The sequence below is a fragment of the Balaenoptera borealis genome (genome assembly GCF_965194805.1).
Source record: "Balaenoptera borealis genome assembly, chromosome: 6".
Lineage (NCBI taxonomy): Eukaryota > Metazoa > Chordata > Mammalia > Artiodactyla > Balaenopteridae > Balaenoptera > Balaenoptera borealis.
In genome coordinates, this window is record NC_138863.1 from 7,869,635 (window position 1) to 7,895,042 (window position 25,408).

The 25,408-nt window shown below is 39.7% G+C and overlaps 1 protein-coding gene across 5 annotated transcripts in view; it reads right to left on the reverse strand.

Annotated features, from left to right (window-relative positions):
* DIS3L2 (DIS3 like 3'-5' exoribonuclease 2) overlaps positions 1–25,408 on the reverse strand; it is a 370,836-nt gene that overhangs the window by 271,803 nt on the left and 73,625 nt on the right. The window lies entirely within an intron of this gene.

Below are 25,408 nucleotides of genomic sequence, written 5' to 3' on the forward strand. Positions count from 1 at the left end.
GTGGTTTCTAGTTGGGGCTATTTTATATAATGCTGCTTTGAAGATTCATGAACATGTTTTTGGTGCACAGATGTATCCGTTTCTGTTGAGCATATACCTAGGAATGGAACTTCTAGGTCATAAGGTATCCGCAGCTTTAGCAGATGATGGCAAGCAGCTGTTCAAAGCGGCCATACTGACTGAGATTCCTACTAGCAGTGATGAGAGTTCAGTTACTCTACACCTCACCAGTGCTTAGCATTACCTGCCCTTTTCAATTTAGTACTTTAGGTAGGTTATGAAGTGGTACTGCATTATGGTTTTGACTTATACTTTCCTGATAACTGATGAAGCTGAGCATCTTTTTATAAATTTATTGGCCATTTGGATATCCTTTATTTGTGAAGGTTTTAAGTCTTTTGCCCATTTTTCTATTTGCTTGTTCTTTTCCTCAGTGATTTGTGGGAATTCCTTATAAACCAGACATGAGTCACTTATTGAATAGATGTGTCGCACATATTTTCTCCCATTGTGTAGATTAATATTAACTTTGCTTATGGTGTTTTTAATGAACAGAGTTCTTTAATGTACTCCAATTTATTGGGGTTTTTTCCCCTTTATGGTTAGTGTTTTTTGTTTCCTGTTTAAGAAGTCTTTGCTGCCCCCAAGGTTATAAAGATATGCTCCCATGCTTTCTTTTAAAAGCTTTACTGCTCCCCTTCTATATTTGTAATATATTTGTAATACAGATCTGTAATCCAATCTAGAATTTATTTTTACGTATGGTGTGAGATAAGGGTCAGCATTCCTTTTCTCCATGTTGGATATCCAAATTGAAAAGATTCTTTCCCCCACTTCATTGCCTGGTCACCCCTGTCACAAATCAAGTGGTTGTATATGAATGAGTGTTTTTCTGGACTTTCTACTCCATTCATCAGCTTATTTGTCTCTCCTTGTATCAATACCATACTGTCTTAATTGTGCTCACTTCATGATAAATCTTGATGTTGGGTAGTGCAAGATCTCCAGCTTTGTTCTTCAAAATTACCTTGGTTAGTTTTGGCCTTTACACTACTTAGAATCAGTTGGTCACTTTCCACACACATATAAAAATGCTTGCTGGGATTGTGTGGTATCTATAGATCATTTTGGAAAGAATTAACATTTTTACCATATTGAATCTTACAGTCCAAGATCATTTAGCTGGGGCATCTTTAACGTCTCTTGATAACATCATGTAATTTTTAATGTTGAGGTCTTACATTATACTTATGAATATAATGAAATCTTTCATTATATTTATCCTAAGGTATTCCTTTTTATATGCTAATATAAAGGGTATCATTTTTTTAATCATTATTGGTTTGTTACAGATATACAGGAATACAAATAATTTTTGTAGGTTGACTTTGTATGCAGCAGCCTTAATTCTTTTGGACTTTTCATGTATAAAATCAAGCAGTCTAAAAATAATGACTACTGGCTTCCTTTCCCAACCCTTTAACTGTTTCCTTTGCTTTACTGCATTGACTATGACTTCTGGTACAATGTGGAACAGAAGTGGTGATAATGAGCATCTTTGTTTTATACCCTAGACTATCAGAAGGAAAGTTTTCAGTGTTTCACCATTAATTATGATGTTTTATAGGTTTTTTTGGTTAAAAGCCTTTAGCAGATTAAAGGAGTTTCTTCTATTACTAGTTTGCTAAGAACTTTTATCAAAAATGAGTATTGAGGGCTTCCCTGGTGGCGCAGTGGTTAAGAATCCGTCTGCCAATGCAGGGAACACAGGTTCGAGCCCTGGTCCAGGAAGATTCCACATGCCACAGAGCAACTAAGCCCATGCGCCACAACTACCGAGCCTGCACTCTAGAGCCGCGAGCCACAACTACTGAAGCCCGCGTGCCTAGAGCCCATGTTCCGCAGCAAGAGAAGCCACCATGATGAGAAGCCCGTGCACCGCAACAGAGAGGTAGCCCCCGCTCACCACAACTAGAGAAAGCCCGCGCACAGCAACGAAGACCCAACGCAGCCAAAAATAAATAAATAAAATAAATTATTTTTAAAAAATGAGTATTGGGAGTTCCCTGGTGGCCTAATGGTTAAGATTCCAGGCTTTCACTGCCGAGGTGGTCTGGGTTCAATCCCTGGCTGGGGAACTGACATCCCACGAGCTGCATGGCATGGCCCAAAAAAAAAAAAAAAAAAAAAAATGGGTACTGAATTTTACCAAGTACTTTTCTGCAAAAACTGAGGTAAATCATATGATTTTTTCCTTTTCTTCTATTAATGTGGTTAATTTTATTAATTGAGTTTTTGTCCATTTTTAACCACTTTATTGAGATATGAATGACATGCAGAAAGCTGGACATATTTAACATATGTAAGTCAATAAGTTTGAGAATAAGTATACATCCAAAGAAACGACAACCACCATCATGAAGATCACAGATGTATCTATCTCCTCCCAAGTTTTTTTCCACCCACTTTAATTTTATTTTTATTGTAAAAATACTTAAGATCAATCTTCTTAGCAAATTTTAAGTATACAATATAGCACTGTTAGCTATAGGCACTATGCTGTATAGCAGCGATCCCCAACCTTTTTGGCACCAGGGTCCGGTTTCGTGGAAGACAATTTTTCCGCAGACTTGCGGTGGGGGGTGGTTCAGGCAGTAATGCAAGCGATGGGGAGGATGGTTCATGCGGTAATGTGAGTGATGCGGAGCGACGGGGAGCAGCAGATGAAGCTTTGCTCACTCACCCGCTGCTCACCTCCTGCTGTGCGGCCCAGTTCCTAATAAGTCACGGACCAGTACCGGTCCACGGCCTGGGGGTTGGGGACCCCTGCTATATAGCAAATCTCCAGAATTTATCTTGCATAACTGAAACTTTGTACCCTTGGACCATCACCTTCCCTATTAACTGAGTTCTGAATAGTAAACCAACCTTGCCTTCCTGGTATAAATCCCACCTGGTCCTAATATATAATACCTTCTATATATCTATGGATTCAATTTCCTATTGTTTTACTTAGGATATTTCCATCTCTGTTAATGAGAGAGATTTTCCTATAATTTTCTTGTATTGTCTTTGTCATTTTTTAATATCAAGAATATTTTGGCCTCATAAAACATTGGTCTATTCCCCAGAAGAGTTTTTTAAGACTGATGCTATTTTTCATCCTTTAATATTTGGAAGCATTCACTGTTAAAAGCCATTTGACCCTGGCATTTACCTTGTTTAAAAAAAAATGAATTAAAGATTCAATTTTTTTTGCTAGATATACAACTATTCAGATTTTCTATTTTTAATTCTAACATTTTGTTGGACATTTCAAAGAAATTTGTCTATTACATCTAAATTTTGCCTTTACATTTGAAAAATACTTTCGAAAAATACTTTCACTGGGTATAGATATTGAGGTTAGCAATTACCTTCTTTCTGTACTTTAAAAGATACCATTCTATCATCCTCTGGGTTTCATCAGTTTCATTTGAAAAGTCAGTGGTTAGTCCCACTGTTGTTCCTTTGAAGGTATCTTATTTTCCTATCTCCTTTCAAGAGTTTTCTCTTTGGCTTTTGTAAGTTTTATTGCAGTATGCCTACATATGATTTGCTTTGTATTAATCCTGTTTGAGCTTTTTCAAGTCTCTCAAGTCTGTGGCCTGACGTCTTTTATAAGTTTGGGAAAATTCTTGGCCATTTTTCCTTAATATAGTGTTTGAGTCTCATTCCCTCTCTCCTTTCCTCCTTGGCTCAAGTTATACAAATGTAAGAGTTTTTCTTAGTGTCTAATATGTATTTTAAGCTCATATGTGTATTTTCTCCCCTTTTATTTTCTCCATACCTCAGTCTAAATATGTTTTACTGAGCTATTTTCCAGTCTATTAATCCCCTCTTCTGTAGTATCTAATTTGTAGCTAAACACATATGTTAAGTAATCAATTTTTTTTTCATTTCTAGAATTTCTATCCATTCTCTTTCTGTAGATACCAGTTCTCTGGTGAAATTCTCCATTTTGTCATGTATTACCTTGAGCATATTAACTCTTTTATTTTTTATTTTTTTGGCTGTGTTGGGTCTTCATTGCTGCGCATGGGCTTTCTCTAGTTGCGGCAAGCAGGAGCTACTCTTCGTTGCAGTGCATGGGCTTCTCATTGCGGTGGCTTCTCCTGTTGTGGAGCACGGGCTCTAGGCACGTGGGCTTCAGTAGTTGTGGCACACAGGCTCAGTAGTTGTAGTGGACAGGCTCAGTAGTTGTGGTTCACGGGGTCTAGAGCACAGGCTCAGTAGTTGTGGTGCACAGGCTTAGTTGCTCTGCAGCATGTGGGATCTTCCCAGACCAGGGCTCAAACCCGTGTCCCCTGCATTGGCAGCATTGGCAGGCAGATTCTTAACCACTGCGCCACCAGGGAAGTCCCTTAACTCATTATTTTAAAATCAATTTCTAATTAACACCAAAATCTGAATTATCTGTGGGTGTGTCGCTTTTGGGTTTTTTTTTTTTCCCTTTTTAGGTTTTCTATTATTTGTCTTGTCTCCTGGCATATAGGGTAATTTTTTTGTTAAATGATAGACATTTTAGATGTAAAATTATAAATAGAAGATATTCTCTTCTTCTAAAGATTCACTTTTTTTTAAGCAGGCAGTTAGAATGGGGATGGATTACCCTGATGGAATCAGAAACTGAGATGACTTGAAGGTGGATTTTCTGCCTTTTTAAAGTAAACACTGGGCTTCGCTGGTGGCGCAGTGGTTAAGAATCTGCCTGCCAGTGCAGGGGACACAGGTTCAAGCCCTGGTCTGGGAAGATCCCACATGTCGCAGAGCAACTAAGCCCGTGCGCCACAACTACTGAGCCTGCGTGCCACAACTACCGAAGCCCGCGCGCCTAGAGCCCATGCTCCACAAGAGAAGCCACCACAATGAGAATCCCGTGCACCACAACGAAGTAGCTCCCACTCGCCGCAACTAGAAAAAGCCCGCGGGCAGCAACAAAGACCCAATGCAGCCAAAAATAAAATAAATAAAATAAATAAATAAATTTTAAAAAAATTTTAAATAAACACCATCAGCCAAATGCTTTTACTGTGGCTAGAAATTCTAGGGTACAAAATACATACAACACAATAAACGAATTATAATTCAATAACGGGTCAAGAGTTCATGGAACTTATAAAACGTAAGACTGCAAGTGCTTTGGGCAGTTCCTATATTATAGCTATTCTTCCATATATATGTATATGTCCGTATACATACATGAATTTTATCTTTCTTGGTTTTTCTCCTACACTAATCCTGGTCCAACTATTTACAAGTACCCTCCAACTCCCTAAAAAATTCCCCCTGCAATGCATACAGACACATGTGCACATTCTGTGTCTCAATTCACATTAAGGATTCGCGATGATGGGCTAAAGAACAAGGAAAGAGGAAGGGAGCAATACCCTTTCCCAATGCAGCTTCTCAGAAATGACAGCTATCAGTGGAAAGCTTCAAGGCAAAATGCAAGGAAGGAAAATAAAATGAAAGGTGATTCATTCTTTAATCAAGTTTACACCTCAAAAGGTTATTTGGTACCTCAAAAAAGGTACCAAATAACCCTAAAATGAATGAGTTTAGGGAAGTCATTTAACTTATTAATTCTAAGACAAAAATCATACTGTAAGTGTATAATACTAGGACTGGTTTTTCTTTCCCCAAATGAACTTAGCTAAAGAGACAACTTATTTTCTGCTGAAAGAACAGAATTTTCCTTTCGAATTAGAAACAGCTAAAAAGCACCTCTCACTTTTGCATTTGTTAAAGCAGTTTCCAAATGTTAAGACATTAGTTAAACCTCCTTAGGGTTCCTAAACAAAGAAACAAAAATAGGTTTTGAAAACAAGCCTCCCTGGATCCATTCAGGCCTAACAGATGATATAAACTTTCCGTATGTTCCATGAGGGCAGCACACTGTCTGTTATATTCTATGACATATATATTCCTTTATCTGGTGCACCACAGACGTCCAAAATAATATTTGCTGAACGAATCATCACATCAACAAGTTAAGAATAAAGGAGACACTAACAGATATATAAGTACCTCCCTGCCTTAATTTATTGTTAAAAAAAACCACACCTTTAAACTACTTTTTAAATAATTTAATAATAAAACTGATACCAATATATTTTCTAAGTTTTTTCAACCTTAACAGAAATAGCTTGAAGATGGAAGTATGAACAAAAACCTAAATTCAAGAATTTTCTGACTTAGGGACTGACTTTTCATCTGTTGCCACACATTGCCCCCTCATGAAATAAATCAATATGCTCTGGCCTGTTTAAAAATGAGTACATGAATAATGAAAAATAAATAGTACAGTTTAGTCCACCTTACAAATAATCTATATCTGCAATATACAGTATTTACAAAGGAACTAGAAGAGTGCTTATCACAGAATAGGACTGAATAAATGGTAGCTGCCACTCTTAACATCATCATATGGTGGGAGTCATTCATAATAAGCAACACAAATAATACCTAGAAGAAAACATCAAATACCATTGGAATGTGAACAAAAATAATATAAAGGCTCTATGGTAAGGGATGAAAAACATCTGAAGATTTTTCAATTCAGTAAAACAGCAACCTTGGGTAACAATTGTGGAGATATAAAGTAAAGGTTCCCAGAGGCTAAAACCTGTGAATCCAGTCTTGAAAGGTGAGTCGGGAGAGAGGGAGAGATATAAGCAGAAAATTGCAAGCAAAGGAAACAATGTGTGTGAAAAGAAAATGCAGGCATGCAGCTACACGGTACTTATTCAAAGACCTCCAGTCTGTGGTGCCTAAAGTCTAAGGGTACACTGAAGGTTGTCCAAGAGGGCAGAGGTCAGGTCATGGTAGGCCTTTATGTCACACAAAGGAATAAGGATGTAATTGGTAACAAAGGGCTAGATGACTCTAGTCTGAGCTAATATTAACTGAGAAATAGGTGAGCTACAGCATCTGGGCCTTGGGGAGAAAAGAGACTATCCTGGAACAATTTATTCTACAACCACACTTTTTTAATTCTTTAAACCAAAGGAAAGTAAGATGAAAACAAATAAAAAACCATCTGTAAACAGTAGTGAAGAAACATTACAGAAAACATTTACAATCAACATAGTCCATCTTGGATATTCAGTGGGGATAAATTACATCCAGCTCCCATGTGCAAACAACCAGCAAACCTAACTTGATCCAGGGCTGTTTTCTCCTACAATTAAATTTAGTTCTTGAGAAAACAAATTTCTGCTTTGTAAGACCACTAAATTTAGTGAATTCACCCTGTGCTTTTTAGTCACAAAATTTTACATCAAAAGAAACAATATCAGTCATTTTTCTCATATTGCTTGGAAACACTAAAATTGTTCAAGTATTTATTCCCCACCCACTGTATGTCAGTTATTGGGCAACTAGATACAAGGGAAAGAAAGTGAAAAAATGAAACTCACATTTTAAAAGCACCTACTTGCCAGACACTACTATAGGTGACTGTAGCTCATTAATCCTTACCAAGAAACTTAAATAGAAATCATATTTATAAATGAGGCCTCTGAACCTCAGGATCAATAAGCAAAGGGTCTAGAATGTGGACCCCAATCTGACTCAAAAAGCCCATGCTCTTTCCAGGATGCCATGAATATAAACATAAATATGACACAATGCTTGCCCCCACCAGGTTAGACTTGGGAGGAATATATGCTTATATTCCTTAAAATGTATAGTTCCCTTTGCCTAAAACATTCTCCTCTCGCCAGAATTTTCTTTTGGCAAACTATCCTTTTAAACTGAAATTCAAATGTCATCTAAGAAATTTTAACCCATTTCCTTAGGCAGAGCTGTCCCCTCCTCTCCTCTGAGCTCTGGCATCTGTGTTCAAATCTCTTTTAAGGAATACTGTGGGTGCTCTGTTTACATACCTGATTTCAGACTGATCTGCAAGTAAATCAAGGGCAGTCAAACATGTGTTCACCTTTGCATCTTGGCACTAGCCTAGTGCCAGGCACAAAGTGGCCAATCAAAAAATGTTGGGTAAGGAATGGATGGTGGAAATAACCCAGAGTAGTGCCAGTTTAAACTCTGAGTGTACATAAAGACTTCTGTGGAAAAGGATATAAAGGAAAGACAGCTCAGGGCAGGAGAATGGGAAATGTCTACAACTGGAGGAGGAATAAGAGAAATTTAACTACAAAAGAACAGACCAAGAAGAAGACCAAAAAAAAAAAAAAAAAAAAAACTGGGCTATAGAGCTAATGGGGCATTATTACAAAAACAAGATAGAAATCAATGGTGTTAAATCACTATAGAAAGCCTAAGGAAAATGAAAACTAAGACAGTGACCAATGAAAACTGCATAGGTCAGTGACGACCATGAAAAGAACATTAGCAGACTAGTGGGTCAGGAGCCAAACTGCCGACAAAGGGGCAGTGGGTCCAAAAAACCTGGCTGTAAGGAAAGAGGAAAATAAACAGGAGCATGGAAGAAAAGTGTGCACAAAACAAGGATCTGTACACTTAGAGAAATACACCCCTGCCCCTGACCTGAGAGTACAGATTCAGCCTTATGTTTCTGTATCCACCAGAAAACTGAAATCATGCCCAAAACAAAGGGCCAAAAAAGAGAAATAACACATCAAGGAGAGACAGCTAATAGAGAAGATGATTAAACCAATATTCAAAATATCAATAAGGTCAAAGATGGATGGAAAACAAAAAGGTAAAAGTTAAAGAAATAAATGCAAAGTTTTTTATTGATTTAATTATTTAACTAAAGGATGGCTAAGACCTGGTAGTACATGGATATTTTTTTAACATCTTTATTGGAATATAATTGCTTTACAATGGTGTGTTAGTTTCTGCTTTATAACAAAGTCAGCTACACATATACATATATCCCCATATCCCCTCCCTCTTGTATCTCCCTCCCACCCTCCCTATCCCACCCCTCTAGGCGGTCACAAAGCACTGAGCGGATCTCCCTGTGCTATGCGGCTGCTTCCCACTAGCTATCTATTTTTTTTTTAAAGTACATTTTTTTTAATTAATTAATTTATTTATATTTATTTTTGACTGTGTTGGGTCTTCACTTCTGTGTGAGGGCTTTCTCTAGTTGTGGCAAGTGGGGGCCACTCTTCATCGCGGTGCGCGGGCCTCTCACTATCGCAGCCTCTCTTGTTGCGGAGCACAGGCTCCAGACGCGCAGGCTCAGTAGTTGTGGCTCACGGGCCTAGTTGCTCCACGGCATGTGGGATCTTCCCAGACCAGGGCTCGAACCCGTGTCCCCCGCATTGGCAGGCGGATTCTCAACCACTGCGCCACCAGGGAAGCCCTAGCTATCTATTTTATGTCTGGTAGTGTATATATGTCCATGTCACTCTCTCACTTCGTCCCAGCTTACCCTTCCCCCACCCTGTGTCCTCAAGTCCATTCTCTATGTCTGCATCTTTATTCCTCTCCTGCCCCTAGGTTCTTCAGAACTTTTTCTTTTTTTTTTTTAGATTCCATATATACGTGTTAGCATACGGTATTTGTTTTTCTCTTTCTGACTTACTTCACTCTGTATGACAGACTCTAGGTCCATCCACCTCACTACAAATAACTCAATTTCGTTTCTTTTTATGGCTGAGTAATATTCCATTGTATATATGTGCCACATCTTCTTTATCCATTCATCTGTCGATGGACACTTAGGTTGGTTCCGTGTCCTGGCTATTGTAAATAGAGCTGCAGTGAACATTGTGGTACATGACTCTTTTTGAATTATGGTTTTCTCAGGGTATATACCCAGTAGTGGCATTGCTGGGTCGTATGGTAGTTCTATTTTTAGCTTTTTAAGGAACCTCCATATTGTTCTCCATAGTGGCTGTATCAGTTTACATTCCCACCAACATAGATATCATTTGAATAATTTTCTTAGGTAATAAAGCTAATCTACTTTCTATACTGTACTTCAATAATACATTATTTCAACGACGACAACAATGACAACAGTAAAAATAATAATCAACCTCCTTCAACAACAGCAACAAAACAGCCCGGGCATATCTAACTCTTATTAAGTGCCCACAATATTTCTTTTTTTTTTTTAATTTGGCTGCGTTGGGTCTTCGTTGCTGCACACGGGCTTTCTCTAGTTGCAGCGAGCGGAGGCTACTCTTTGTTGCGGTGTGCGGGCTTCTCATTGTGGTGGCTTTTCTTGTTGCAGAGCATGGGCTCTAGGTACATGGGCTTCAGTAGCTGTGGCTCGCAGGCTCTAGAGCGCAGGCTCAGTAGTTGTGGTGCACAGGCTTAGCTGCTCCGTGGCATGTGGGATCTTCCCGGACCAGGGCTGGAACCCGTGTCCCCTGCATTGGCAGGCCAACTCTTAACCACTGCGCCATCAGGGAAGCCCCACAGTATTTTTTAAAAGGGAACTTTTGATGCTCCAGAAGTAACTCACAAAACAGTAAACCAAAGGGTCATCATTTTATAGGCTAGGTAACAGATGGGGTGCCATTTTGAAATATCCCAAACAGTGACCTCCATGTGAAAAGGAACAGAAACAAGACAGTTCATACACTGCTCATACAATAGACTAACTATCAAAAAACAGATCTTTTCAGGGCTAAAATTGTGTTTATATTCACCAGACTAATTCCTTTTGGATCAGAAAAGTTTGGGGACAGTGTATTTTAGTGATCTACATTACAAAAATCATTTCTGTTAAACATGGATTCACCATATGACCCAGTAATTCTATTGATAGGTTTGTACCCAAGAGAACTGAAACCATGGGCTCACACAAAAACTTGTTTGTGAATGTTCATAGCAGCATTATTCATAAGGCCAAAAGTGGAAACAACCCAAATGTCCATCAAATGATGAAAAGATAAACAAAATTTGGTATATCTGTATCGTGGTATATTATTCAGCCATAAAAAGGAATGAAATATTGATATATGCTACAATGTGGATGAACCTTGAAAACATGCTAAATGAAGGAACCCAGAACCAAAAGGAGAAATACCGTATGATTCCATTTACATGAAATGTCCAGAATAGAGAAATCTATATAGATAGAAAACTGGTAGTTCTCAGGTTCTAGGGGGAGTGACTACTTAATGGGAACAGGATTTCTTTTTGGGGTGATGAGAATGTTCTGGAATAAGAGAGTGGTAATGGTTGTATAGCACTGTGAATATACTAAAACCACTGAACTGTACCCTTTTAAATGATTAAAATGTGAATTTTATCTAAAAAAAAAAATTAATCTTACCAAAGTCAAGAAAACATCCAAATAAAAAAAATAATTCCAATTATAAATAACAAATTATTTTGATAATGTGAGTGCTTTATTAATTAAAGAATAATATATCCTTTTGGTAAACTTCAAATATAGACATTTAAACAGTTTCAGACTGCTTTTGTTTAAATTTGCCTCTTCTAGTTTTTACCCTTTAAGCTTATATTATTCTTTTTCTTTTCAATACCATCTGATGCAATAGCATGTGATATGACAATGGCATAGGGCAGAAAGAATAATAATAATGCTTAAGTTATTAAAAGCTGTTTCATACTTTGGAGTGTTTCAAGATACAAAATTCTGTACATTAAAATGATTTTTCAATATTCTGTAAGCTTACTTTTCAAAAAGACTTTTATAACATGCTGCAAACACCTAAAATCAGGTCTCAATTAGTGATTTAGGAAAAAAAAGAAAGCCTGCATCATAAAAACATGTATTAAACACAGTGTAAGAGGTAATTCTTCAGGAAAAAAAAAGAATGAAACTGGAGGCTAACAAGGAATGACATGATTGTTTGAACTTAATATAAAAATGATTTCCTAAAAATGTGGGAGAAAGAGGGTTACAGAAAACTTACTGGCATAAAAACAACTCAAGATATAGATTGAAATCTTTTTTTTTTTTTGGTTGCGTTGGGTCTTCGTTGCTGCGCGTGGGCTTTCTCTAGTTGCAGCGAGAGGGGCTACTCTTTGTTGCGGTGTGTGGGCTTCTCATGCGGTGGCTTCTCTTGTTGCGGAGCACGGGCTCTAGGCACACGGGCTTCAGTAGTTGTGGCACATGGGCTCAGTAGTTGTGGCTCGTGGGCTCTAGAGAGCAGGCTCAGTAGTTGTGGCTCACGGGCCCAGTTGCTCCGCGGCATGTGGGATCTTCCCAGACCAGGGATCAAACCCATGTCCCCTACATTGGCAGGCAGATTCTTAACCACTGCGCCACCAGGGAAGCCCCGAAATCTTTTTTCAATAAACTAATTAGTAGACTTTTTCTAACTACAACTATAAGAATAATCTCTCCATCCTCCATTTGCTAGAGCTAATTGGGGAAGCAGCAGGGGGTAAGGGGAAGTGCAGAGTCTAATTCTGCTAAAACAAGGAAATCATTACTTCAAACCTCTGAAGCCCCAACAAGTGACACTGCACTCATGACTCTCCTCCAAGATTACCTGTAATAGTGTCATATGTATCTTCCTCCTGTCTCTATAGTGCCAATGTAACTTTTATTTTAAAAGAACAGAAGAGTTAATTCTTTAATCATCCACATCAGTGCTTCTCAAAATTAAATGTTCATACAAATCACTTGGGAATCTTGTTAAAATGCAGATTCTCATTCAGTGGGTCCTGGGGTAGAGCCCGAGATTCTGTAATGTTGCTGGTACACAGACCACACTCTGAGTTGCAAAGATCCAGAGTACCCCAAAAGGAATATCACACCCAACACTAAGAATGTACTGAAGAGGACAGACAGAAGGCCCCAAAGCAATATACCCAGGCTGCCAAGGCTCAACCTCTTTACTGTCAAAAGACAACAAGATCTTACCCCAAAGTATCTGAGCCTATGATGTTTACAGGCTGAGGATACTCCATCATAGTGTATAACAAACCTCATTCCACCAGTGGTTCCAGGAAAAGAAATAACCATGTACCAAGAATTGCAAAAGTATCCAGCTCATCTTGACATTCACGCAGCAAGATCTGGGTCTTCGAGTCTACAACTGGCCTTTGCCAGTACCCAGTGAGAAGGAGCCCACAATAAGGCTGACAAGGACTTATCTCCAGCCACTACTTTTCTCCTCACAGCCTCCACTCCAGCTAATAAACAACTTTTAGGATTTAGAGCAGGCTAGGATCTCCTTTCCATCAAGTCTCTATTCCCTATTCTTCGTATAGTTAAAACTTACTTTCCATTCAGACTTCATTTCTTCCAGAAAGCATTCCTAGATCCTATGCAGCCTAGCAGGACATCCCTATCGTGCACTCCCACAGCACTCCAGGACTTCCTCTACCACTGCCCTCACCACTCCATGTGGCTCTACCAGACAATGAATTAACTTCTCTACTTTGAACCTAGGATGGCACTATTTAAGTACCATCTTTGGGAGAATTGAAAGAACAGTTATTCAAGTCGTTTTCTATGTTCTGTGGTTTAGATGCAGAACCGGATCCCGCCTACTTCATTCTACACCATATTCCTAAGGTACGGCATGATGCCTGACTCATAGTAAGCACTCAACGAAGGTTTGATAGAGGAGTTGCATGAGTGGACGAGCCCTCCCCTGAGCCTGCTGACAGTCTATATTCTAAACCATTTATCTCCATCATTCGTTCTATGTCCCAACCTGCTAGAAATCTCCTTGGTTCCTGACCAAGAACACACTTCTCATTTGGAGCCTTATACTCATCCCTTTCAACTGATCTTTGTCACTTGCCTCAAACACTGACCTTTACCTGACCTACTACTGTCCTCCTCTACTACATCCTGTACCAATGACAATTTTTACAGCGACACAAATGGGCCTGGTTTGGCACTTAAAAAGGACTTAGTGGAAAACTACTTGTCTTCTCTCTGGTCACTTCAAGCACTGACACATACTACCTACTGCTCAAGTAAATGGCAAAAAGGCCTGAAGCATAAGGGCAGAGCCCAGGGACACTGGATGAGAAACTGAATGAAGCTAGAATAAGCAGTAGTAAGGAAACAAAGTTAATTTAAGGTGGCAGTGTGCTTCCCATTCAATTTCCCCTGCTTCCAAAAAATATTACTTAGAACTTAATCTGCAAGATATATTTCTAACCTGATCTAAAATGATCTAAAACTATGGTAAATACATACAGAATTCTTAATAGGCTGCAAGCTTAACGTTCACACATATTATTAAAGAGAAAACTCTAAAGGAAAACAAAACACAGAATCCATGCAAACTAATTTTCAAGAACCCACAAAGATAGAGACTCTAACATTGTCTGATTCAACATCAAAAGACTCAAGAACTAAAAGCCTGAAATACTGAGATGGAGTCAAAACAGGAAAACTTTTCCCACCATAGTTGTCCTGCTGTTTAAGGACGAGAAGCAGGGGTCTGTGTCAAGGCTTCTACAGTTGCTTGGTTGGTTGGGCAGGAGCAAAGTCCATCATGAGGTCTAATCATGCCTCTAGAAGAGGGGTCGGCAAACTACCACCCACAGGCCAAATCCAGCTGCTTCTGAAAATGAAGTTTTTCTGGAACAGAGCTGCTTTTGTGCTGCACTGGCAGAGTTGAGAAGTCGTGACAGAACCATGTGGCCCACAACGCCTCAAACATTTACTATCTTGTCTTTTACAGGAAGTTTGCCAACTGCTGCCCTGGAAGGTGCCTATGTTCCCAAAAACTGCCATAGGGACATCTCTCTTCTCCTGGCCAACTGTCCCCAGTGCATTTGCTTCTAAAACCTGATCTGGCTTTCTCTAGAGCACGTCCCTGTTCTACCCTTGGTTCTGTGCTCTGCATTATCGATTCATTCTCTTACCAGCCAGGCCCAACTTTTTTTAGCGTTAAATCCAGTTCTCTGTAGGTTGTTCTCAAATTTGAACTTTTAATCTATGTCATGATTTTACTAATTAAATTTTAAGTAACTTGGTGTGTTTCAGAAATCTTTCATAAAAATAGACTACTTTTTGAGATGGGCAAGACTCTCCATCTCAAGCTCTGCCTCTAGGAAATCTGACTTAAGATACTACATTTAGGGACTTCCCTGGTGGCGCAGTGGTTAAGAATCCGCCTGCCAATGCAGGGGACATGGGTTTGAGCCCTGGTCTGGGAAGATCTCACATGCCGCGGAGCAACTAAGCCTGTGTGCCACAACTACGGAGCCTGCGCTCTAGAGCCTGCGAGCCAAAACTACTGAGTCCACGTGCCACAACTACTGAAGCCCGCGCGCCTAGAGCCAGTGCTCCGCAACAAGAGAAGCCACCTCAATGAGAAGCCCACGCACCGCAACGAAGAGTAGCCCCCGCTCACTGCAACTAGAGAATGCCCGCGTGCAGCAAAGAAGACCCAACACAACCAAAAATAAATAAATAAATAAAATTGATTCTTTAAAAAAAAAAAAAGATACTACATTTAAGTCAAGTTTTTCCTCATACCAAAACAACCATCACCATCATCTTTGTGTCTTATCACTACCATTACATGGCCTCCTTCATGCCCCCCTTCACTCACTGGGATTTGGTTTCTGCCTTTCCTTTTCTTTCCTACTAAAACTGCTCTGATCAGTGTCACAGATGGCTCCATGTTAGCCAAATCTAACTTCTCATTAAAATTCCTCACTGGGTCTATCAACAACATGGCACTGTTGACTACTTCCTCCTCATTCAAATGCTCCTTTGTCTTGGTTCCCAGACTAACATTCTCTCCTGGTTTTCCTCCTTCCTCTCTGGTCACCACTCCTCAGTCTCCTTTACTGGATCCTCTTCCTCTCCATGCCCATTAAGTGTTGGTGTCCCTCAGACTTCATCCTCAGTGGCCTTATCTCTCCATAAATCATCCCCAGACAGTTATTCAAGTGCCACTGAGGTTACCAAAATCTCTACCTCTAGCCAAGCTCTCACTCCTGAACTCCAAATCCTAATATCCAGCTGCCTCCTACCTCTATATACCTATATGTCTCCAGGCCTCACAAACTCAATGTGTCCAAACAAACCCATCATATGTCCCTGCTCCCCTTCCTAACTTAGCAAATGGTGCCATCAACCCCTCAATTACCTGAGCCCAAAATGTAGGAGTCATCCTGGCTTCTTCCTTCTCCCTTGCCTACTACATCCAATCACCATGTTCTATCTTATTAAATAGCCTTAAATTCATCTCCTTACAATCAACATGTCCACTGTGACTCTTAATCATCACTCACTGAGACTCTCTTAAGTAACTTTCTTATCAATCTCCCACCAATTTTACCCCTTTCCTATATTTTATTTTTTTTAATTTGTTTATTTATTTATTTATTTTTGGCTGCATTGGGTCTTCGTTGCTGCGCACGGGCTTTCTCTAGTTGCGGCGAGCGGGGGCTACTCTTCGTTGCAGTGCGCGGGCTTCTTGTGGTGGTGGCTTCTCTTGTTGCGGAGCATGGGCTCCAGACACACAGGCTTCAGTAGCTGTGGTGCTCAGGCTCAGCAGTTGTGGCTCACGGGCTCTAGAGTGCAGGCTCAGTAGCTGTGGCGCACGGGTTCAGTTGCTCCACGGCATGTGGGATCTTCCTGGACCAGGGCTCCAACCTGTGTCCCCTGCATTGGCAGGCAGATTCTTTTTTTTTTTTTTTTTTTTAAATTTTATTTATTTATCTATTTTTGGCTGTGTTGGGTCTTCGTTTCTGTGCGAGGGCTTTCTCTAGTTGTGGCAAGCAGGGGGCCACTCTTCATCGCGGTGCACGGACCTCTCACTATCGCGGCCTCTCTTGTTGTGGAGCACAGGCTCCAGAAGCGCAGGCTCAGTAGTTGTGGCTCACGGGCCTAGTTGCTCTGTGGCATGTGGGATCTTCCCAGACCAGGGCTCGAACCCGTGTCCCCTGCATTAGCAGGCAGATTCTCAACCACTGCGCCACCAGGGAAGCCCCGGCAGGCAGATTCTTAACCACTGAGCCAGCAGGGAAGTCCCTACCCCTTTCCTTTAAATCCTCTACCCTTCCACCAAAATGATATTCTACTATGCAAATCTGACTACATCACCCCTCCTCAAAATTCTTCAAAGGCTCCCTCATACCTACATGATAACGGCAGAACTCCTTTACACAGTATGTAGACATTTCACGATGTGAATCTCCCGACCTGCCATTTACCAGCCCAGCCTCATCTCCTGCCACTTTATATCCCTATCTTGCATTTCAAGCTCCAAAATACTAAAATATCTATAGTTTTCCAAATCTACCATATTCCTCTCCCTAGTTGCCTAAATTCATAAGACAATTATGTATATGCCCTAAATCATGACTAGTTTCTATAAAACATTGGATAATATATATCCATTGAAAAATTTTTAATAAAAAATGAAAATTTTAACAATAGCAGTAGCAAGCAACAATATCAAAATACTACTGCTAATGATAAACTCTTTAAGGTTTATAAATATTACCAAATAAATGCCAGTACACTTCCTTAAAACTTCCTTGCCTTTCACTTACAAAAACTACACCATTAGCTTAATTTGAAGATCAACAAATTTACTTTGTATTACACACTGTACTTTAAAGCAAGACTTACATAACTAAGGGTGATCTTAAAGACCATCTAGATCATTTTCAGGGATTTCTGAATTCTTTTTCATTAGTGGTGATGTATTTATAGTAAATGATATAGAAATTTTTGCCTGATCTCCCTAATGACCAGTGGCATACACTTTTCAGATGGCTGGTCAGGAATGCAAAGTACAATGAATCTAATTAATCCAGTGTGATAGTCATCAGTGCAGTTCACCAGATATTTCCTGCTATCCCTACTTGCAGACACTTTGTAGAACTGTACTTCTTGGCCCTCTTGTGGTTGAGTAGGGCCAGGTGACTCGTTCTGGCCAATGAGTTGTGAACAGAACTGATGAAGTCGCTTTGGGACAAACGCATTTTAAATGTGGCCCCTTGAGGGCTCTGTTTCCTTCTGCCACAGAAAAGGGGAGTACTCCTGATGGCAGCTGTTCCATTCAGCCTGGGCTCTGGAGTGATGATCATGTAAAACAAAACCCTAGATGAGCTTGATGGGCAAAGGGCATGAGTAAGAAATAAACCACATCATTCCACAGTATAATCTTGCCCACCATACAATTGTCCAGCAATTTCCTCAAAGGAATGCATACTGAGACATCAACATTTTATGTCAACATTTTATATGAACATTTTATGTCTACTATGAGCAAATGTTATCAGTGGTAAATTCAAGAGCTGGGAATAGTAAACTTGGGTCATTATTATGATCTTGGCCTAACTGTAACTCTCAGTCCTCATTTCAAAGAAGAATAATGGTAATATCTGACATTTCTAGAGCATTTATAATATGTCAGTATTGCTTTAAGTACTTTACCTATATTAACTCATTCCTTACAATGAATGTGAATTTCAGCAAACCATCTCCATGGAGTTAAGGAGGAATGAATTAGTTTTCTAGCAAATAATCCTGAAATATTAATTGGGAGTTTCCCAGCACAAATAAGCTACTCTATCCTTAAATGATACATTCCTTATTTCAGACATTTCAATTTGAATTACAGAGATCTGAAGGCATGTTTAAAGCAGGCAAGAACCTGAAGTATTTGATCCTAGAGCTGGCAATAAAGAAGAAGAAAAGATGATTGTTAAAAATAGGTTTGTGTATATAACAATTCTGGGAAAATCTGATCATGGTAGTAGATATACCTTACCTACCATACTGTTATGGGTGGAGGCTCCAAAGACCTTGCCCTCCAAGATTAAGTACCTTCCAAGTCTTTTTTGGGCCTGCCATGCAGGCCAAGAAACCAAACAGTTCTAAGAAATCCGAATTCCACTGGAATTGAGAGCAATCCAAAATGATAGTGGTTATATAAGAGATTGGATTAAATATAATCTAGTATGATGGGTGCATATTTAAAGAAGAACTTGGAAGACAAAACTTTAAAACAATCATCTGAAGGAAAAGTTAGTTGTCAAAGGAAACAATTTACTGTACTAGACCAATTTCATGTGACCATAAGAAGGTTTGGAACAGCCATTGAAAGTTAGGGATTAAATGTGCACTTTGATTTTTGTTTGTTTAATTTAGAACAAGAGTAGTTACTCCTATCAGCACTTCCTTTATTCTTTTAAACTCAAGTCCTTTCTGTGCCAACCTCTTCCAAAATATCCATCCATACTTCTATTATTCCCTTGCTGAAGTATTAGCATTCTGCATAAAAATAAGTTTTCTTAGGAACTGTACAATAGACATGTTAGAAAACATAAAATAATTGCCCTCGCTTTTCCATCCTTCTTAATTCATGTATAAACTTTACTCTGTTGTAAATTAAGTAAAATAATCCTGTCCCAAGAGAAATTTAGACTTAGCTAACAAAGTGCTTGGTTGATTTATTCCCAAGTACAATGCAGGTATTCAACAAATACCTGGGTGATAAATGAATAAAATTATAATTTTCCATTGGGTATCAATATATCAAATCTATTCCAGTCTGTCTTACTATATTTTAAATATTCAGACAGAAGAATATAGAAGCTAAGTTCCAATGAGAAGAAATTTCACTTGAAATCCACTCCTGACTCTTCAGCTAGTCAGCTTCTGTTTCACAGTTTCACCTGATTTTAATTTTAATACGCTCTTATCAGCCTCCTTTACTCTGATTTTCTCTGGGCCACTCACTATGGCTGCATCAACTAAGCTGCTCACCTTAGTTCCCAATCAAGCAAAGAAGTTAATATTTAAACAGCTTTGGCTCCTCCTATAGGAGGGCTTAGCTTTAACCCAACCCCCAGATCCAAGATACCAGAGCTGAATTCTGGGTTCCCAAATCTCCTTTGGTACAGCCAAAAAAGGCCCAGAGTTCTGCCTTTCAAGGTTGGTCTTCTGCTTTGGTTCTTGCTCCCAGTACCGCTCTAGCCAATTCTCCTAGCTCAGGGATTAAATCTTATCCTTGACTCCCAGCCTAGTGGCTGCCTCCAACAGTCTGTTTGTAATAAGATGGTCCCACATCTCTGGAATTAGAACCCTGTCCCAAAGTCCCAGAAGGAGGCACCCTCTATATGACAAATGCCTACCTGCCTTCTGAATACCTGTGTCACATGCCCCATGAATTTGAGATCTGCTGCCAACAAGCCAGAATGGTATCTGAGTCTATAACCTCTTTGATTCTATGCCTTGTCCAGCGGGCTGTAGCTCATGGTTTGACTTTATAATTGGGTTAGCTCTCTCAGTTTCGATCTATTATGTAGGGCAGATGTCTGGTAAGACACATTCCCAATACTTGTCTCCCTAATGCCCTTGGTAGCTTTCATATCTCTCTAGCCTTAGGATACAACCACTCAGTTCACTCGAATTCTAATTAATTGTTTCTAAATTGTTTGTCTTCTAAGAATAATACTGGGAGCTACTAAGTAAAAGATTTTTAAATTTTTTTTAAAATTAAATATATATATATATAATAAACCATAAAAAGCTACTAAGTAAAAGATTTTTAAAAATTTTTAAAAATTAAAAAAAAAAATTAACTGAAATACTAGATCAAGACCAGTAAAACTCATAATAAAAAGATACTATGTGCTGCTTAAAAAAAAAAAAAAAGAATAATACTGGGCCTTTGGTCGTTTCAATTGATAAAGTCATCTTCTTTACCCATGATGGCAACTCAGGATACTGCCTAATGCTAAATCATGTATTATTATTTTCTGGATTTATGTTGATTTTTATGATACCTGACAATATCTATCTACAGATCAAATAACTCTCTCCTTTGCATCTCTGGAATAACAAATAGCAATGAGGTCATGACATGAGGAGATGTGAATCTGAATCCCAACACTGTCACTCCCTAGTTATATTTATATGTTCCCTAAATAAGTAAGATGTTTAAGCTAAACCTCAGGTTTCCCATTCACGAAATTGGGATAGAGATAAAAGCAGACTAAAGAATGGTGTGACCGGTCAGAATGGCCATCATCAAAAAATCTAGAAACAATAAATGCTGGAGAGGGTGTGGAGGAAAGGGAACTCTCTTGCACTGTTGGTGGGAATGTAAATTGATACAGCCACTATGGAGAACAGTATGGAGGTTCCTTAAAAAACTACAAATAGAACTACCATACGATCCAGCAATCCCACTACTGGGCATATACCCTGAGAAAACCATAGTTCAAAAAGAGTCATGTACCAAAATGTTCATTGCAGCTCTATTTACAATAGCCAGGACATGGAAGCAACCTAAATGTCCATCGACAGATGAATGGATAAAGAAGATGTGGCACATATATACAATGGAATATTACTCAGCCATAAAAAGAAATGAAATGGAGGTATTTGTAATGAGGTGGATGGAGTTAGAGTCTGTCATACAGAGTGAAGTAAGTCAGAAAGAGAAAAACAAATACAGTATGCTAACACATATATACGGAATCTAAGGGAAAAAAAAAAAAAAAAAGGCCATGAAGAACCTAGTGGCAAGACGGGAATAAAGACACAGACCTACTAGAGAATGGACTTGAGGATATGGGGAGGGGGTGGGGTGAGATGTGACAGGGTGAGAGAGTGTCATGAACATATATACACTACCAAATGTAAAATAGATAGCTAGTGGGAAGCAGCCGCATAGCACAGGGAGATCAGCTCAGTGCTTTGTGACCACCTAGAGGGGTGGGATGGGGAGGGTGGGAGGGAGGGAGATGCAAGAGGGAAGAGATATGGGAACATATTGTATATGTATAACTGATTCACTTTGTTATAAAGCAGAAGCTAACACACCATTGTAAGGCAATTATACTTCAATAAAGATGTTTAAAAAAAAAAAATGGTGTGAGGCACTAAATACAGTCCCTGGTACACAGTGAGCACTAAAAAGTTAGCAATCAGCAGCAGCATCCACAGAGGCTACATACACTTAATTGTAATGTACTACAGTATTTGATTTTTAAAAAAAGAAAAATAATAGGATGAATTTATTATAGTTTAAAAAAAGATAAAGGACAAGGTTGTTGATGATTATGGAAGATGAACTTGGTGGGAAAAAGAAAAGAAAATGGAAGACGTGGGGCTAAGATCAAATACATGACAATTAGACGAGTTTATAGAGCAAAGAGCAGGATACTGTGAGCTTCAGTAAAAGGGGGTCAAGGACGTTAGTCTTCCTAGAGGGGGGGATCTTGGTAACAACTAGGAATTCTCTGCTTTTGCCAGTGTCTAAGAGAGTTGGTTGAGGGGCTGCAGCACTCAGCCAACTGCACGGCAGAAAGACAGAGCCTTACTTCATATGTTCCTCCCTGAAAGTGGAAATTTTCACAACCCTCTCCTGCCAAATAATTCTCAGCCCTGAACAAATCATTCTCATCCTAAAAGAAAACCAAACCTCTCTCCTTCTCCATTCCCATCTTCCAAACCATAGTTCAAATGGAACTCCTTCTATGAAACCTTCCCAAATTCTCTCAGTTTAGTGCTCGCATAACAACATGTATTTCTCTATCGTGCAAACCATACTACAACTGTTCCCATCCCTCTTCCAACCAGCCTACAAGCACCTTAAAAGCAAAGCATGTGACCTATTTGAGTTTGTACCTCCAGCATCTAGCACAGGGCAGGAGGGGTGGAGGACGAGAAGCCACCAGGTACCCTGAACTGTTCCAGGCAGAATCATCAAGATCAATGGCTTCTAACCATCTGGGGACACATCCATCCACTCTGAAAACCTGAGGAAAGTCACAAACCCTCAGGCTATAAAAATACATACACACACTCTCACAAAAAAAAAAAAAAAGAGCAAAAAAAACAAACATAAGGAAAGGAAAGAACATTAAGCTAAGTCAAGACATATGGATTCTATGACCTGTTTCCCAAAACTCCAAGTTCTCAAACAAGTCACTTAATTTCCGAATTGACAAAGTAAAGAAACTATCATTTGCCTCAAGAATCCTTCATTAAATGTCTGTAATAAAAATTACATATAAATACTAAAAGCATGGAGGAATTCTGAAATTAAAATTGTTATATAAGAGCAAATTATTTTTTATTATTGCCTCACAGCTTGATACTTCTACAGCTACCTATTTTGCCAAAAAACACGCTGTGAAATAAATTGACTATTTATTACTACAGCTAAAAGAACTGTTGTTTACATACCCAAGAGGGGTGAGCACAACAAGAATAGAGAAGCAAAGATGAATAATCCAATTAATTCGCATTTGCTCACACCATTGACTACAGATTCCTTTGATAACAATATGCTTTTGTACTAACAAACCTGTAATACAATTGGCCAGTATGCTTTGAGATGTTTATATTCTACATGTCAGGGATTCTTGATGACAGTCTGAATATTCTCTTCTCTCTAGTTTGACCCTGTCACCAACAACTGTCACAGGTGGGCTATAGCCAACAGAGCTCCCATCTTCAGAATGGGAAGTTGTGAAATACTTATTCCCATGAGGCCTAAGAGACATACTTAATGGGGCTGACTTTAATATAAAAAGCAGTTATCAGGCAGCCACTGTGAAGACCTTTAGGAACTCCACAGAAACGGAACAAGTAAGGAACCCTGAGCCACTCTCTACATTTCAAATCTTCTGAAAGCCGAAGAGGGCCTATATACACACCAAGGCAGCCCCTCTGTCATCACCCCGACTCTACTTCTACCAGCAACTCAAAGGGTAGGGTTCTCCTTGCCTGTCTAGGCCTTTCTCTATATCCATTCCAATCCTTGCTCAAAAGGATGTCATTAATAAAAAGAGGTTCAGGATCCAGTCTCTCAGGGGGACATCATGGCCCAGCCACAAGTATTAAGGTTCACATTTCTTCCTCAACTATCTTCCTGCCAACCAAGTCTCAGATCCTGGGCCCAGAGAGTTCATCCCCAAGTTCCCTAGCTGCTTCTTTCTTCTTTTCTCCTGACTCACATATTATAGCCTTGTTATTCAAAGTACGGTTCCAGAACCCATAGCACCAATGTTGACTGGGGACTTGTTAGAAATGCACGATTTGGGGCATCACCTCAGATCTACTGAATTAGAATTTGCATTTTAACAAAATCCCCAGGTGAATCATTTGCAAGTTAGAGACAAGTACTGGCCTATAGGACTGGCCTCAATTCTAATGAGGTATCCTCACATCCATCTTTCTCTGACAAAAAACAGCTACTCTCAGCTTTGTTCTGCATACCTCCTTCATGAATATCACCTCCTCTCCAGACTCCTCAATACTAATACTAATACTGGCCTTCTGAGTCTCTCTATTTCCCTCTACCCATCTGCCTAGAAACCCCAGCGCTGCCCATTCCCGTACAGGACAGTGACCGCTATGATTCTTGATGAGGTGCCTGGCCCACCTGCCAGTAGCTCTGATGGCAGCCTCCAACACCAAGTGGGCTCCAAAGTTCCTTTTTCTGTGCTGATTCAGGAGTCTTAAGCATTGGTAAGAAAACCATCAGAGGCTTTTCTACAATTAAGCTCTAGCACCATTTCTGAGGTCCCAGCCAATACCCAGCACCCAAGATTTAGGGACTTAGCCTACTTTTCTTTTGACTTGAAAGATGCCATGGTCCACTCTAGCCTCTGCAATATTTCTCTCCACAAGACTGGCTATTAAAGAGATTCAGATTGGACAACACAGAGGAAAAACAGGGACTCTTTGCATTTTAAGAAGTGTACTGCTCGGGATTTCCCTGGCAGCCCAGTAGTTAAGACTTTGCCTTCCAATGCAGGGGGTGCAGGTTCGATCCCTGGTTGGGGAGCTAAGATCCCACATGCCTCATGGCCAAAAAACCAAAACATAAAACAGAAGCAATATTGTAACAAATTCAATAAAGACTTTAAAAGTGGTCCACATCAGGGCTTCCCTGGTGGCGCAGGGGTGGAGAATCCGCCTGCCAATGCAGGGGACACAGGTTCAAGCCCTGGTCCGGGAAGATCCCACATGCCACGGAGCAGCTAAGCCCATGCACCACAGCTACTGAGCCTGTGCTCTAGAGTCCGTGAGCCACAACTACTGAGCTCACACGCCTAGAACCCGTGCTCCACAACGGAAGAAGCCACCGCAATGAGAAGCCCGCGCACCACAACGAAGAGTGGCCCCCGCTCGCCGCAACTAGAGAAAGCCTGCGCACAGCAACGAAGACCCAACACAGCCAAAAATAAAATAAATAAAATAAATAAGTTTATAAAAAAATTTTTTAAAAATTGGTCCACATCAAAAAAATCTTTAAAAAAAAAGCAGTGTACTGCTAACTGGAAAGTTGTTTTTACACTTGGGGGAATGCAGAAATAATATAGGTGGAACATTACAAATTACAGCTAAAAGGATTTCATCAAAAGTTCCTGACTCTAGCCTCTTGGGTCTGGGCTTCCTATGCTTAATCCTGAGAACATATTTCACTGAACATCCTCCTCCTCCTTGCTTAAGGGCTAAAGGTATACTGACTCCTTCCATGAAGCTTCCTCT